At 48.8% G+C, this 15,689-nt stretch overlaps 1 long non-coding RNA gene across 1 annotated transcript; it reads left to right on the top strand.

Moving 5' to 3' along the window:
* Positions 1-266: 266 nt before the first annotated feature.
* On the top strand, positions 267-7,609 carry LOC101144105 (uncharacterized). The gene is made up of 3 exons (XR_008674293.2): positions 267-486; positions 988-1,223; positions 7,379-7,609. It is a non-coding gene; the product is annotated as an uncharacterized lncRNA (long non-coding RNA).
* The last annotated feature ends 8,080 nt before the right edge of the window (positions 7,610-15,689 follow it).

Below are 15,689 nucleotides of genomic sequence, written 5' to 3'. Positions count from 1 at the left end.
GTTGCCTAACCTAGGTTTTGAAAATATGTCACAATAAACAATAAATGCAGGGCTTTGGAAGGAGAGGAGAGTCACATCAGTTAAGTGCTAAGACCAGTGATGCATCACAATTACATCTTGGGCACAATACCCACTGACAGGAGGACCCTGGAAAGAGAGTCCCATCACCTAGGTAAGGAGCCCAGAGGTATGTCACAATGCCCCCTGTGAGTAGAACTCAAAAAAAGAGGAGTGTCATATAACCTCAAGGCTGTGCCCAGCTTATATGTCACAATCACCCCAGTTGGCAGGGCCCAGGCATGAGATCAGAGTCACAACATGTAGGTGCTGGGCCAAGTGATATGTCACAATGCCCACCGTAGACAGGTTCCAGGAAGAAAAGAAGCATCACATCATCTAGGTGATAAACCCTGAGATATCTCACAATGACCCCTTTGTGCAGAGATCACAAAGAAGAATCATATAACCCGTGTGCTGGATCCAGTGGTAAGTCACTCTCTCTTCTCTGGCCATGGCCCAGTCAGGAGAGAAGAGTCACATCACCTACATTCTAAATCCAGAGATGTGTTACAATCTCTCCTATAGGCAACGGTCAGATAAGAGAGGAGGGCCATGCCAGATAGTTGATGGGCCCTAAATGTCACAATGCCCAGTGTGGGCAGGGTCCAGGCAGAAGACCCACATCACCTTGGTGATTAACCCAACAGTATGTCACAATGCCGTCTGAGGTCAGGGCCAAGGCACAAAAGTGACATAACCTTGGTGTTTAGTCCAACAATATGTCAGATCCTGAGCAGAACCTAGCAAAAAGAGAAGAGTCACATCAGCTGGATGGTGGCCAAGAGATATGTCACTATCCCATCCGTGGGCTGAGCTAAGGAAGGAGAGTAAAATCACCGAAGTGTTGAGCAGAGGCAGATGTTAAAATCACTCCTGCAGGAAGGCCCAGGGATGAGATTAACAATACTGAACATGTCCTTGTTTTAGGTATGAAAGTCAACATCTGTATTTTGGCTCTAAGTACATGAGACACAGTGGTGGACAATCTATACTGAGAGCCTCAATTCTTCCTGTAGACAGTGTCTCCTCAGTGGAGTAAAAGCCTCACGGTGTGTTGAATCTTGGTCTGAGAGTCGCCAACCCACTGGTGGACCGGATCCACTTACAAGAGTCAGTGTTCAAACTTTCAACTGTCTCCAGCTGTGAGATTCAGAACCTCAACAGTGAGTTGTGTTCATGTGTGTGGATGACAATCTTTATTGTGGGATGCGGGTGCATATGAGTGTTACAATCTCATCTGTGTACTAGGCCCTGTTAGGACGCTTACTGGCCTGAGGCTTTAACTGGTATGCATGAGAGTCACAATTCTCTCTGAGTCCCTGTGTTGGTATTAACCCATGATCATACCTATGGCCCTGAACCCAGGTATGAGAACCAACATCTCTTCAACTGTCTGGGTCCAGATAGGAGAGTCTTCTACTGGCTATAAGCTGGGTTAAGAAATTAGTCAGCATTCCAACTGTGGCTGGATGTTTACATATAATGCTCGCAATACAAACTGCATGCTGAGCTCAGCTGCCCCCTCCTCTAGAAAGCCTTCCTGGGTTTCTCCGTGTCACCATAAGATCATGTCTGCCTATCTCTAACAGCTCCAACTTCTCTAGTTTGTCATTGTCACCCTTTCTCATGGTGCTTTAAATTCCCTCAGGACTGCAGTGTTCAGCTTCTAGAATGTTCCCAGAGTACAGGGCAAGGGCTGGCCCAGATAAGGAACCCCATGAGAGTTTACTAAGCAAATGCTGAATGATGTGACTAAGCCCCCACCTGTGGCCCCCAACCACTGGCCCACCCTGCCCCAGTGACTTGCAGCTCTCCTCTGAGGATTCCACTGTGAGGTGGTGCAGGCCTCTGGAAAGGTGGTATGGGTCCCATCAGGTGACCCCTGGGTGCTGGCCCTGCCAGACCACAGCAGACTGAGGAGCAGCAGCAGGCCACCTGTGCCACAACAGAAGGAGCTGACCCACTGGAGCAGGGGCTGGGGTCCCCAGGCACAGGGTGTTCTGTGGGTGGGACAGCTGGCCAGGCTGGGCACCTGCATCCCCTTAGCTCCACCAAGTCAAGCAGTGTCCCAGCCACAAGAACCACCATGGTGCTGACCATCATGCAATAGTAGAGGCCCCCATCACACATCTGGACACAGGAGAGAGAAGAGGAAATGGGTCACATGAAAGGTACTGGAGACCTAGGTGTTAGTATTTCTCTACCCTATGTCACTTTACAACCTCGGAGAGGTCATTTGATGCCTCTGTGCCTCAGTTTCTTCATCTGCAAAATGGAGATGATGTCCTGGACTTTGCAGCACTATTTTGAAGGTCAGAGATAATGGGTATCAGCACTGCGCCTGGGACATGGTAGGAACTAAGTGTGACACTCTAGGCCTCTCCCCAGTCCTCAGGAGCCTCATCTACTGCTGCATATTAAGATTCCCCACCCACGGCTGGGTGTGGTGGCTCACACCTGTAATCCCAGCGCTTTGGGAGGCCAAGGTGGGAGGATCACCAGAGGTCAGGAGTTCGAGACCAGCCTGGCCAACATGGTGAAACCCCATCTCTACTAAAAATACAAAAATTAGCCGGGCGTGCTAGCACATGTCTGTAATCCCAGCTACTCAGGAGACTGAGGCAGGAGAATCGCTTGAACCCAGGAAGCGAAGGTTGCAGTGAGCTGAGATCACGCCATCACACACCAGCCTGGGGAACAAGAGCAAGACTTTGTCTCAAACAATAATAATAATAATGATTCCCCACCCTGATGCCTTATGGGAAGCTGAGAGGGAGGAGAATGAATACTTTTTGGGTGGACCAGGCCTGCCAGAATCAGGGTTTGCTGGCTATGCTCTGCCTTACTTCATGTGGTCACAATCCCATGAGATCCACGCTGTTAACTCCATTGGACAAAGAAGACACTGGGACCTAGGGCAAACAGAACATTGAAACAGAGCATTGAAATGTCTGAAACTGAAACTAACAACATGGAGCAAAACTTTGTGCAAAAAGATGTTCACCATGCCCTTGTTTATAATGGTTATCATTTGAAAAATGCTCAAATGTCCAATTATAAAGAAATGGTAAGTAAAATATGACATAACTTCTAGATGAAGTAACTAATATTAATGGTTTTTAAAAAATCAAGCTCAGCAAAAAGGTTTAATAACAGGAGAAAACACTTATGATATGTTACTTTTTTTCAACTTAAGTATACCAAGAAATATATAGAGTGTTATCTAAATTAAGTAAAGAAAACCATGGATGGGGAGATAAATCTGGGTAAAAACCTGGCCCCAGACCACGGTAAGAAGCTGAAACCTAGGTCCAGGTTATCCCATTATCTCTCTTCAAGGGCCAGCTCAGCCTCACCTGAGACTCCTTCTCTGCTGACACTTTTCGCTTTAACACCCAAGTCCTCTGGGCTGTCCTCACCACAGCACGCACCTGTGCTAACTTCTGCTACACCTGTCCACTATCCCAGACTGTGAGCTCCCAGAGGGCTGGATCCATTCTGGCTTTGTTCACCACTATATCCCCCCCAGTGCCTAGCACATAATAGCTGCTCAATAAACGTTCATTGAGTAAATCTTCTGAAATGAGGGAAAGTGCTGCCGGATGAGCAGATGCTCATTGGGTGAAAATCCTCCCCCACCATTGCGAAGAGCTGAGAAAGGGGCAAGAATGCAGGATTCCAGCTGCCACAGCACTGTTGAGGGAGTGCAGTCCTGGATTTGGTTCTCGCTCTGCAGCTTGTCCTGGGGAAAACCGCTCAACTGCCTGGGCCTGCTATCACTTAAAGGGCAGGCTCTCTGGCAGGCTGAGAGGAGGATTTGCAGATACACCAGCCATCTGCTCTTCCAGAGGCTGAGTTGGTGCAGCAGGAAGCAAAGGAGCATAAACCCTAAGGAAGATGTCAGGAACCAGCAATCCCTTCAAAATCAGGCTTGCCCAGCTAAACGACAATACACAGTGGTTCAAAGTCATATTCCCGTGGGAGGTGAAAGGCATGGTACATTTTTAAGATATAGGAGGTGAAACTTTAGATTTCAAAGGGGTATAGTTTCAAATATGTTTACAAATGTGTGTGTGTGTGCATGTGTGTGTGTCTGTGTGAGAGAGAGAGAGAGACAGAGAGAGAATGTATACATGTAAAAGGAGTGCTCTGGGAATGGACCCCAGTATCTTTGAACCCTTAGACTACTGGACACATACAATGCCATTTGTAAATTCCCTGCAGTTCGCCTCCTGTGAATCTGTCCTGGGGGCAAGTACTTCCTGTCTCCAGATCAAAGCATTTTCATGGAGAGAGAAAAAGAACCTGACTACCCCCAACTCCTCAAAGTTGACAGCCAGGAAAGGCTGTTAAGAGGAGAAAACACTTGGCCAGGCGCAGTAGCGCACGCCTGTAATCCCAGTACTTTGGGAGGCCGAGGCCAGTGGATCACTTGAGGTCAGGAGCTCGAGACCAGCCTGGCCAACACGGTGAAACCCCATCTCTACCAAAAATACAAAAATTAGCCGGGTGTGGTGGCATGCACCTCTAATCCCAGCTACTCTGGAGGCTGAGGCAGGAGCATTGTTGAAACCTGGGAGGTGCAGTTTGCAGTGAGCCAAGATTGTGCCACTGCACTCCAGCCCAGGTGACAGAGGGAGACTCTGTCTCAAAAAAAAAAAAAGAGGAAAAAACACTTTGGGGAAAACACACAAGCAAATTAAGAACAGTAACCCTTGTCTGTGTGATACAATACTCAACAGTTCTTCATCCCCAGCATCTCACCCGCCTCCCTACACTGAGGCAGGTGGCTGGGCTGGAGAAAATTCCCATGTTACAGATGAGGAGACTGAACCCCAAATGGTGAAGAATCTTGCCTGTAGCCGGGTACAGCAGGGTTGTCAGCACTAGAGGAGCTCACATCTGGGCACACCTGCACAAGGCAACTTACAATACATTTTACTTTCTGTCAATACAATAGCTGCTGCTCATTGTGGGAAAAAGAGAAAGCCACAGGAAAATGAGAATGAAAAATACAAATCCCCACGAATCTTGCTTCTCACGGATGAGCATAATCTCCATATAAAGTATCTTGTCCATTTCTCCCTCGCCCTGTGCATTTCTCCCTTTCTCTCCACACCACACAGGACGATGGTGGCACCAGGTGTGTGCTGGGCACTTAGAGGCCGGGCACCACGCTAAGCACTTTACAGACATCTCTTCACTTATTCCTCACAATAGTGTTATATGTCCCAAGAACACTGGGACTCCTAGGGTGACCCCTTGTCCAAGGTTGCTGCTGGATTTGGACCCAGCTCTAGTCTGAATCAAATCCCTGCCTGTGTGCACAGCCAAGTTTATCACTATTTTTGTTGTTGTTTTTGTTGTTGAGACTGAGTTTCGCTCTTGCCACCCAGGCTGGAGTGCAATGGCGTGATCTTGGCTTACTGCAACCTCCACCTCCCGGGTTCAAGCAATTCTCCTGCCTTCAGCCTCCCGAGTAGCTGGGATTACAGACATGCACCACCACGTCCAGCTAATTTTGTATTATTAGTACAGACAGGGTTTCACCATGTTGGTCAGGCTGGTCTCAAACTCCTGACTTCAAGTGATCGACCCACCTCGGCCTCCCAAAGTGCTGGGATCACAGGCATAAACCACCGTGCCCAGCTTACCACTATTTTTTTTTTTAAGATGGAGTCTCGCTCTGTCGCCAGGCTGGAGTGCAGTGGTGTGATCTCGGCTCACTGTAACCTCCGCCTCCCGTGTTCAAGCGATTCTCCTGCCTCAGCCTCCCATGTGGCTGGGACTACAGGCATGTGCCACCACACCCAGCTAATTTTTTGTATTTTTAGTAGAGACGAGGTTTCACCATTGCCAAGACCAGCTCGGTCGGGAGACCTTAACGTAGCGGCGCTAGAGGAATTAAAGACACACACAGAAATACAGAGGTGTGAAGTGGGAAATCAGGGGTTTCACAGCCTTCAGAGCTGAGAGCCCTGAACAGAGATTTACCCACGTATTTATTAACAGCAAATCAGTCATTAGCATTGTTTCTATAGATGTTAAATTAACTAAAAGTCCTTTATATGAAACAAAGGGATGGGCCAAATTAATTGAATAGGTTGGGCTAGTTAACTGCAGCAGGAACACGCCCTTAAGACACAGATCTCTCAGGCTTTTGTTTGTGGCTTAAGAGTGCCTTTAAGTGGTTTTCCACCCTGGGCGGGCCAGGTGTTCCTTGCCCTCATTCCTGTAAACCCACAACCTTCCAGCTTGGGCGTTAGGGCCATTATGGACATGTTATAGTGCTGCAGAGATTTTGTTTATGGCCAGTTTGGGGACCAGTTTATGGCCAGACTTTGGGGGCTTGCTCCCAACACACCATGTTGTCCAGAATGGTCTCGATCTCTTGACCTCATGATCTGCCCACCTTGGCCTCTGAAAATGCTGGAATTACAGGCGTGAGCTACCACGCCCAGCCACTATCTTTTAATACATAAAGTTGAGGCCATGCTGTGAATGGGTGCAGGTGTAAGTCTTTGGCATAGGCAGTTTTCACTCTGGAATGCACTGCCTGCCTTACTGGCTTAACCTCTCCCACACCTTGGACCAGCCCCTGCAATTGCCCTTTGCATGGTCTCACGTGGCATCATGGTCATCTCCTTCTATGTGGGTCTCCCTCCTTCCATGTGGCTCCCCCATGGCAGGCAGGGCACATGCTAACCTGCCATCTGGGGGATTAGGGGCACGTGGAGAGGGTCAGTGTCTACTGGATGAAGGACAGCCTGTTTTGTTTTGCAGTGACTATTTTTGCAGTAACTGTCAGCAGGGTGTCCCACCCCAAGAATTTCCTTGAGCCATATCAGAGAATTGGTGAAGCAGGTTACTGGTCCCTTACACTGTGTACCTCCAGAACCTGTACCCTGCTAGGAAAAGAAGAGTTACCTGCCCTGGAATGCATAAGCCCACCCCAGGGCAAGCCAGGAACTCCCCTATCCCTGAGAAGTCCCACCCCCAACCCTAGCACTCATGCAGGGCCTCGGAGGGTGGCCCTGCCTCCCTCAAATGTCCTCCCCCAAACTCCTATCACCTGGAAGCCTCTACTAGGCCTGTGCCCCATTCCAGGGAGCCCTCTGCTCCCATCCAGGGCCCTCATTTCACCCCTTCCCTGAAGCCTGTCTGCGGCTGTCCCCATCTCCCTCCAGCCAGGGGAGGGTGCTCCCTGACCAGATGGCTCCACCTGTCACTCCCTGTCACTATGGTGGTCCTTCCTCCTCTGAACTCTGGGACCTTGCACAGGCTGCTCAACACCTCTGAGCTCGAATCTCTGCTCCAGGGGATGCAGGTTATGAAGATGAGAGCGTGAGACAGCGAGCTGTAAGGGAAGCAGGTTACACAGGGATGGACAGAAGATGGGCCCTGGCCCTCATGTTATGAAGCTTCTCCACGTGGTGCCCTCCTCTGACAAATGGGCAGAAGAATATCCTTTTGATAGAATTAAAATATACGAAAACCATTTATTCTCCTGTTACAATGATTTTTATTTCCACAGCAACACTTAGTACCTGCCCCCCCCTCCAGCTTGCCCTGCCCACCAACCAGGAGCGGGGCCAGCCTGGATCTCTTCTCTGCCGCTGGCGTGGAGGCGGGGGCGGGGGACAGTGTCTTCAGCAAAAGTCTGCGAATAGAAAGGCCCCGCTCCTGTCCGGACAGCAGGAATGGGAGAGCCGCCTCCTCCCCCAGCCCCATGGAGCAGGGCAGAAACGCTGCCCACTACCCTGCTCCTGCCACCAGGAATGGCGTGTGGGGGGCCACTTTCTGTAAAGAAGAAACCGCCTGAGCAACAAGTGGCTCAAAGCACCCTTGTCTAACGACCAGGGACACTGAGCGCCAGGGCCCAAGTCACCAGCAAGAGAAAACCCAGGCGGAGCCCAGGGTGTCCCCCACTGCCCACCAGCCACTGCGGTCAACGTGAAGGGCAAGGGTGCAAGCGGGATCGCGTCACAGGGAGCCGAGTGCGCCCAGAAAAGTAGGAGAAGGACGTTTCCACCCACCTGGAGCGCCGTCCGTTTGCAGCCGGCGGCAGGTGAGGTTTCAGCGCGGGTAGCCAGCGGGGTTGAGGCCTGTGGGGAGCGGAGCGGGGCGCCGGCCCCTGGAGTCCCACGCAGGCGCTCGTTGCAGAAGGCCCGGCCTTGTCCCCAGCGCCGCTCCCTAGCCAGCCGAAGTGCCACGGGGTTGGGCTCCGGGCGGGTCCGGGGCGCTCTCCCGCCGCCACTGCCAGCTGCGTCCGCTCGGCCGCCCGCCCCGGCGCGGAGGGTCCAAGCCTGGCTCCAGCCCGCAGGCTCCGCTGCTTGTCCCAACACCCTTGGTGAGCGCCTGGTCAGGGGGTGCTCGGGCTCGGGGCGGCCTCTCCGGGGTCCGCGCCCACCGCTGCCAGGTTCCACCGAGACTCCAGGTGCCGCTGCACCCGGCCCCAGCCCTCCTTAAAGCTACAGTGAGAGGGCCCTGGCGGGGACGGGGCGTCCCGGGCGGCGGGGGTAGCACAGCTGCGAACCCGAGCGCCTGGAACTGTCTGGAACCCGTCCCGGGGGCCACCCTGCCCCAGCAAACCCTCTCAGGCGGGCTGGGGGAAGGGAGGCAAACGCAGAGCACCGTCCTTGCTCAGACCCGTAGGGCTTTAGGAATCCTGAGCTCATGCCTCTTCACCTGCATTTTACAGAAAGGGAAACTGAGGCCCAAAGAGGGGAAAGTCTTTTTTTTTTTTTTTTTTTTTTTTTTTTTGAGACGGAGTCTCGCTCTGTTGCCCAGGCTGGAGTGTAATGGCGTGATCTCGGCTCACTGCAACCTCCGCCTCCCGGGTTCAAGCGATTCTCCTGCCTCAGCCTCCCAAGTAGCTGGGACTACAGGCGCCCGCCACCACGCCCAGCTAATTTTTATACTTTTAATAGAGACGGGGTTTCACCATGTTGGCCAGGATGGTCTCGATCTCTTGACCTTGTGATCCGCCCGCCTCGGCCTCCCAAAGTGCTGGGATTACAGGCGTGAGCCACCGCGCCCGGCCGGGAAAGTCTTTTGACTCAGTGTTTGCCACCTGCTGCTTTGACAAAACAGGCTTTTTTTTTTTTTTTTTTTTTTTTTTTTGAGACGGAGTTTCGCTCTTGTTGCCCAGGCTAGGGTGAATGCCGCGATCTCGGCTCACGGCAACCTCGCCTCAACCAGCTTGTTTCTTTGTTCAGCCGTCAGACACCAAGCCCTCCAGGTCTCTGACCTCCAGAACTGGTCCCAGCAGCAAGTCTACCATGCTGCCCGGGCATAGTGGTAACCCTCTCTGAACAAGCAGCCTCAGATTTTCCCTGCCACCAGCTGGGTCACTCAGAGGGAACCCTTGGTCACCAGCTTCCGCCTCAACAGGGCAGGGAAAGGAGCTACCACTTCACCTACTTATTACTGGTCACCAGTCAGGCACTTTTCACATTTAGTGAAAAGTGGCTAAGTCATAAAGGCTCAGAGGGCAGTGCCTTGCTCGGGTTTCACAGCTAATAAGTGAGTGGGGAGTGGGGAGAGGAGGTGAGGTTCCCACATCTGTCTGGACCTTCCGGACTCCTATGCACTTCTCCATTTTTGCCACATTGTTCCCTCCTCAGTGACAGCCTGGGCTGCTGCTCCTGCCTCTCACTGGCCTCTCTGTCCCCAGGCTGCCTGCCCTTCATGAAGCACCAGCTTGAGCTACCAAAACAGCACCCAACCAGTCCCTCACCTGGCTGTGCCTTTTTTTTTTTCCGAAATGGAGACCCACTCTGTTGACCAGAGTGGAGTGCAATGGCGCAGTCTGGGCTCACTGCAACCTCCGACTCCAGGGTTCAAGCAGTTCTCTTGCCTCAGCCTCCCGAGTAGCTGGTATTACAGGCGACCACCACCATGCCTGGCTAATTTTTTTGTATTTTTAGTAGAGACAGGGTTTCGCCATGTTGGCCAGGCTGGTCTCAAACTCCTGATCTCAGGAGATCCGCCCATTTAAGCCTCCCAAATTGCTGGGATTGCAGGCGTGAGCCACCGCGCAGCCCTGGCTGTGCCTTTCAGTGGCTCCTCATTGCCCTCGGAATAATCCCAGTTCCTAAGCATCCACACCCTTGTGACGAGGTCCCTGGCCACCTCCTAGTCTCACTTCCTGCACCTGAATTCACTGTTTATTGTGTCCTGGGTCCAATGTCACACCTTGGCTACAAAAGTTCTACTTTCATCTGGTGAACTCATGCACTTCCTTTAAAATTCAGGTCACCTTCTGTGGGTGACTTCTCTTCAGTTTCCTAAAGTGGTATGAACCAGTCTCTCTTCTAGGCTTTCACAGGACTTTCCAGGTCCATACATCATACCCCTCGACATGCTGACAAAAATAAACCTGCAAGCCTTCCTTCTTTTTTCCAGTGGAAAAAAGATAGCTAGGCCGGGCACAGTGACTCAGGCCTGTAATCCCAGCACTTTAGGAACCCGAGGCAGGTGGATCACGAGGTCAGGAAATCGAGACCATCCTGGCCAACATAGTGAAACCTCATCTCTACTAAAAATACAAAAATTAGCTGGGCTTGGTGGCATGCACCTGTAGTCCCAGCTACTCAGGAGGCTGAGGCAGGAGAATTGCTTCAACCCGCGAGGCAGAGGTTGCAGTAAGCCGAGATGGTCCCACTGCACTCCAGCCTGGGCAACAGAGTGAGACTCCATTTCAAAAAAAAAAAAAAAACGCTGGAAACTGCAGACAAATTAGAAAATATCAGTCAGTTAAAAGAAATCAGAATATCTCCCTTCACAGATAAAGAACAGTTTCGAACCCCACAAAGAAGGAAAAACATTCCCCTAAATGCAGCCACACTTGGAGAAACAAGTACTAAGCACTGGAATCAGATAGGTCTGGTAGAGATGCCATGAGGGTTAAATGAGTTATTATATAATATGCTTGGCAACAGTGCTTGGCTTATAGTAAGTGCTTAGTGATATTAGCTATTTTCTTTTAACTCTGTAAGTAGGAGAGAAGCAATGGGAGAATCCACGATCTTCTTGGAAGAACCTCCTTTCTCCCTCCTCCAGGACAGGGGTCCAATGTTCTTTTCCAGTGACTTAAGACTCATTACCACCCAGAGACCACCCATCACTGTGACATTTTTGATATAACTTTTTCCTAACATGTATTTTACAAAACTCTGGGCATGCATTGCATATAGTTTTTTATTGAACGCGATCCATCGTGAGCACCTTTCCATAGCCCATGCATGCTAATTATTTGCTTATATATCTGGCTGCCCTGTGTACAGCATCTGGAGGGCAGGTAAGGACATGTCATGTCCTGTCCCCACCCTCATACCATCTCCAAACAGCACTCAGTAGGCCACCATGTCATGGCCAGCATGGGCAATGTGATGGTGGGTTGCTCTGTTCCCTGCCTAGGAACACGATACATTTCCACAGGGATGTCTCAAGGCCTGCATTGAGCAGCCAAGGCCCAGCAAGGTCTGTAGCAGGAGTATCTTTATAGAAAGATACCTGAGCACATCCTTAATACCAATAGAAACAAGATTCTCAGATTCAAGATCCTAAAAGAGTCAGCAAACATTTTCTGTAAAGATCCAAATTGTAAATATTTTAGGCCTACAAAGCCTAAGATATTTAACTTTATAGAAAATGTTTGGGCCGGGTGCGGTGGCTCACACCTGTAATCCCAGCACTTTGGGAGGCTGAGACGGGCAGATCACCTGAGGTCAGGAGTTCAAGACCAGCCTGGCCAACATGGTGAAACCCAGTCTCTACTAAAAATACAAAAATTAGCCAGGCATGGTGGCGGTCACCTGTAATCCCAGCTACTCGGGATGCTCAGGCAGGAGAATCTATTGAACCTGGGAGGTGGAGGTTGCAGTGAGCCGAGATTGCGCCATTGCATTGCAGCCTGGGGAACAAGAGCGAGACTTCATCTCAAAAAAAAAAAAAAAAGAAAGAAAAGAAAATATTTGTTGACTCCTGCCCTAGGCTGTAGCTCAGCCCTGTCATTCATGTGCAGTGCAATCTTGGGCAAGTGACTTCACCCCTCTGGGTCTCCTCACTTGTAAAATAGGAGTAAAACTGCTCTCCAGAGATGAGGGATATATTTGTATTCTACTGTAGCACAACAAACTATGACAAATGTAGCAGTTTATAATAATCCCTATTGACTTCCTCATAGTTCTATAAGTCAGAAGTCCAGGTGGGTTTAACTGGGCTCCCTGCTTAGGGTCCCACAAGGCCAAAGTCAAGGTGTTGGCTGGGCTGGGCCCTTCTCTGAAGGCTCTTGGGGAGAATCCTCTTCCAAGCTCATTCAGGTCATTGGCAGAATTCAGGTCCTTGCGATTGTAGTACCCAGGTCTTTCTTTTTTTTGTTTTTTTTTGTGATGGAGTCTTGCTCTCTTGCCCAGGTTGGAGTGCAGTGGCCCAATCTCAGCTCACTGCAACCTCCACCTCCAGGTTCAAGCGATTCTCCTACCTCAGTCTCCCGAGTAGCTGGGATTACAGGCACCTGCCACCATGCCTGGCTAATTTTTGTATTTTTAGTAGAGACGGGGTTTCACCATGTTGGCCAGGCTAGTCTCGAACTCCTGACCTCAGGTGATCCACCTGCCTTGGCCTCCCAAGTGCTGGGATTACAGGCATGGGCCACTGCGCCCAGACCCAGGTCCTTCTTTATAGCTGCCAGCCAAGGTGCTGCTCTCTGCTCCTAGAGACTGTTCTCAGTTCTGTCTCAAGGACCCCTCCAACTCAGTAACTGAAAACCAGCCTCAAGTCAAATCTGTCTCCCACTATGAACCTCTGATGGCCTTTTCTGCTGCTAGCCAAAGAAGACTCTGCTTTCAAAGGGCTTCTGTGATTAGGTTAGGCCCACCCATCTCCCTAGCATAAGGTCTGCTGATTACTAACTTTAATGACATCTAAAAAATTTCTCTTGCCATGTCACATAATTATAGCATTAACACCAGGGGGCAGAGGTCAGGAGAATCATCTCAGAATTCTGCCCACCATAGGTGCTGTGCCAAGGGACTCAGAGCACATGTGCTGTGAACACGTTCCTTACAAGATCACTCCCTCTGTGCCAGGTGCCACCATGCCGGAGGCCGAAGGGGACGGATCACTTGAGGTCAAGAGTTTAAAAACTAGCCTGGCCAACATGGTGAAACCCCGTGTCTATTAAAAATACAAAAATTAGCCAGGTGTGGTGGCGTGCACCTGTAGTCCCTGCTATTCAGGAGTCTGAAGTAGGAGAATCACTTGAACCTGGAAGATAGGGCTGCAGTGAGCCGAGATTGCACCACTGCACTCCAGCCTGGGTGACAGAATAATAAAAAATTAAGTAATCAAAAATAAAAATTTCCATCTTGAAAAATAGAAAAAATTTAAAAATACAAAATAAAAATGATGTTTGACCTTCAAATTGTATTTTAATAAATATTTAAAATTAACATTTTTTAAATTAAAAAAAGTTAAAAATTTTTAAATTAATTTTAATTTAAAATTTTTAAAATTTTAAATTTTTAAAATTTAAACTTTTAATTTAAAACTTTTAAAATTTAAAATTTTAATTTTAAATTTTTAACATTTAATTTTAATGTTAAAATTAAAATTAACATTAAATAAATATTTAAAATAAATTAACATTTATTTCAAACTTCTATGAAATTATTTAAATATACTTGAGTATATGCTAGTAGTTATAATTATGGGGATAAATTATTATAGGTCACAGATATAATCAACTTTTTTTTTTTGAGTCTGAGTCTTGCCCTGTCACCCAGGCTGGAGTGCAATGGCGTGATCTCGGCTCCCTTTAACCTCTGCCTCCCGGGTTCAAGTGATTCTTTTACCGCAGACTCCCGAATACCTGGGATTACAGGCATGCACCACCATGCCCAGCTAATTTTTTGTATCTTTTAGTAGAGACAGGGTTTCACCACATTGGCCAGGCTGGTGTCAAATTCCTGACCTCGTGATCCACCCATCTCGGCCTCCCAAAGTGCTGGGATTATAGGCATGAGCCACTGTGCCCAGCCAATCAACTTTTTTTTTTGAGACGGAGTCTCGCTCTGTCGCCCAGGCTGGAGTGCAGTGGTGCCATCTCAGCTCACTGCAAGCTCCACCTCCTGGGTTCACACCATTCTCCTGCCTCAGCCTCCCGAGTAGCTGGGACTACAGGCACCTGCCACCATGCCCGGCTAATTTTTTGTATTTTTAGTAGATATGGGGTTTCACCATGTTAGCCAGGATGGTCTTGATCTCCTGACCTCGTGATCCGCCCACCTCAGCCTCCCAAAGTGCTGGGATTACAGGCATGAGCCACTGCGCCCGGCCCCAATCAACTTTTTAAATTTGTTTCTTTATAACCATTTAAGTCATTTCCACAGTTAATGGTTTAATTCTGATTTCATTCCTGAAAACCTGACAAGCTTGCAAAATCCTAGAGTATTGTGTCTCTAAGAAGGTTCATGAAAGGATGGAAAGGGCCCAGTCAAGTTGAGTACAGGTTTCTGATCATTTTCGGATCATATTGTTTAGACTGGGTAAGCATTGTTTGAATCCTAATGAAAAGACTGACTCTTATAAAATTGCTAACCCAGGCAAAACAAGAATTATGAATATTAGAAAAATACTCTATGTGTATTGCAATGTGGCACCGTATTTTAATGTATTATGCTAAATCAGCCAGTACTAAAATTTTTTTAGATAGGACTTTTTTTTTTTTCAGATAGAGTCTCGCTTTGTCATCCAAACTGGAGTGCAGTGATGTGATCTCAGCTCCCAGGTTGAAGCAATTCTCCTGCCTCAGCCCCCTGAGAAGCTGGGACTACAGTTGTGTGCCACCACACTCAGCTAATTTTTGTATTTTCAATAGAGATGGGTTTTCACCATGTTGCCAGGCTGGTCTCAAACTCCTGACCTCAGGTGATCTGCTCACCTCAGCCTCCCAAACCGCTGGGAATACAGGCCTGAGCCACTGAGCCTGGCCAGATATGACATTTGAATGAACTCTGTGGTCTAAGTCAAATTACCTATGATAGCCCCTCAGTTATCAGTGCTATGCTCCTAAATTGGAGAAACAAACATGTATATAAGAGAAAATAAATTTAATGTTAAGTGTGGACTCATGAAGAACCTAGACAGCCAACAGCCACTTGTTCATTCCTGAGTTCCTAAAGCTTCCATTATGAAAAGCTCTGCATTCCATTACTCATTGCAGAAGAGATAAAATAATCTAAATGAAATGTAAATTAAGTGTGTGTGTGTGTGTGTGTGTGTGTGTGTGTGTGTGTGTGTAGGGAGACCCCCTGAAACTATTGCTACAGAATAAAAGATAAAATTCTCCTGATTATTGTAAATACAAAATTGCATGCAGGATTGTGTAACGACAATGCCAGGTTGGACTGCCAGAATGTGCCAACAGCTCGTGATGTGTTTCCCCCTGCAGAGAGTCTATGAACAATGTGCAGTCAGGGAGGTTTCACATCACCAAGATTCCTATCCCTGAAAAGCAGATATTCATAGCTCTGGGAATGGAATGCAACTCTTGTGGAGAGCCTATAAACAGACGCATGAGGGGCACCTGTTCATATGGATAAGATAGGGCTATAAACACCCTC

This window comes from Gorilla gorilla, chromosome 20 (assembly GCF_029281585.2).
Source record: "Gorilla gorilla gorilla isolate KB3781 chromosome 20, NHGRI_mGorGor1-v2.1_pri, whole genome shotgun sequence".
In the NCBI taxonomy this organism is placed as follows: Eukaryota; Metazoa; Chordata; class Mammalia; order Primates; family Hominidae; genus Gorilla; species Gorilla gorilla.
Note: the sequence above shows the minus strand (reverse complement) of the source record. Positions and strands in the feature narration are given on the sequence as shown.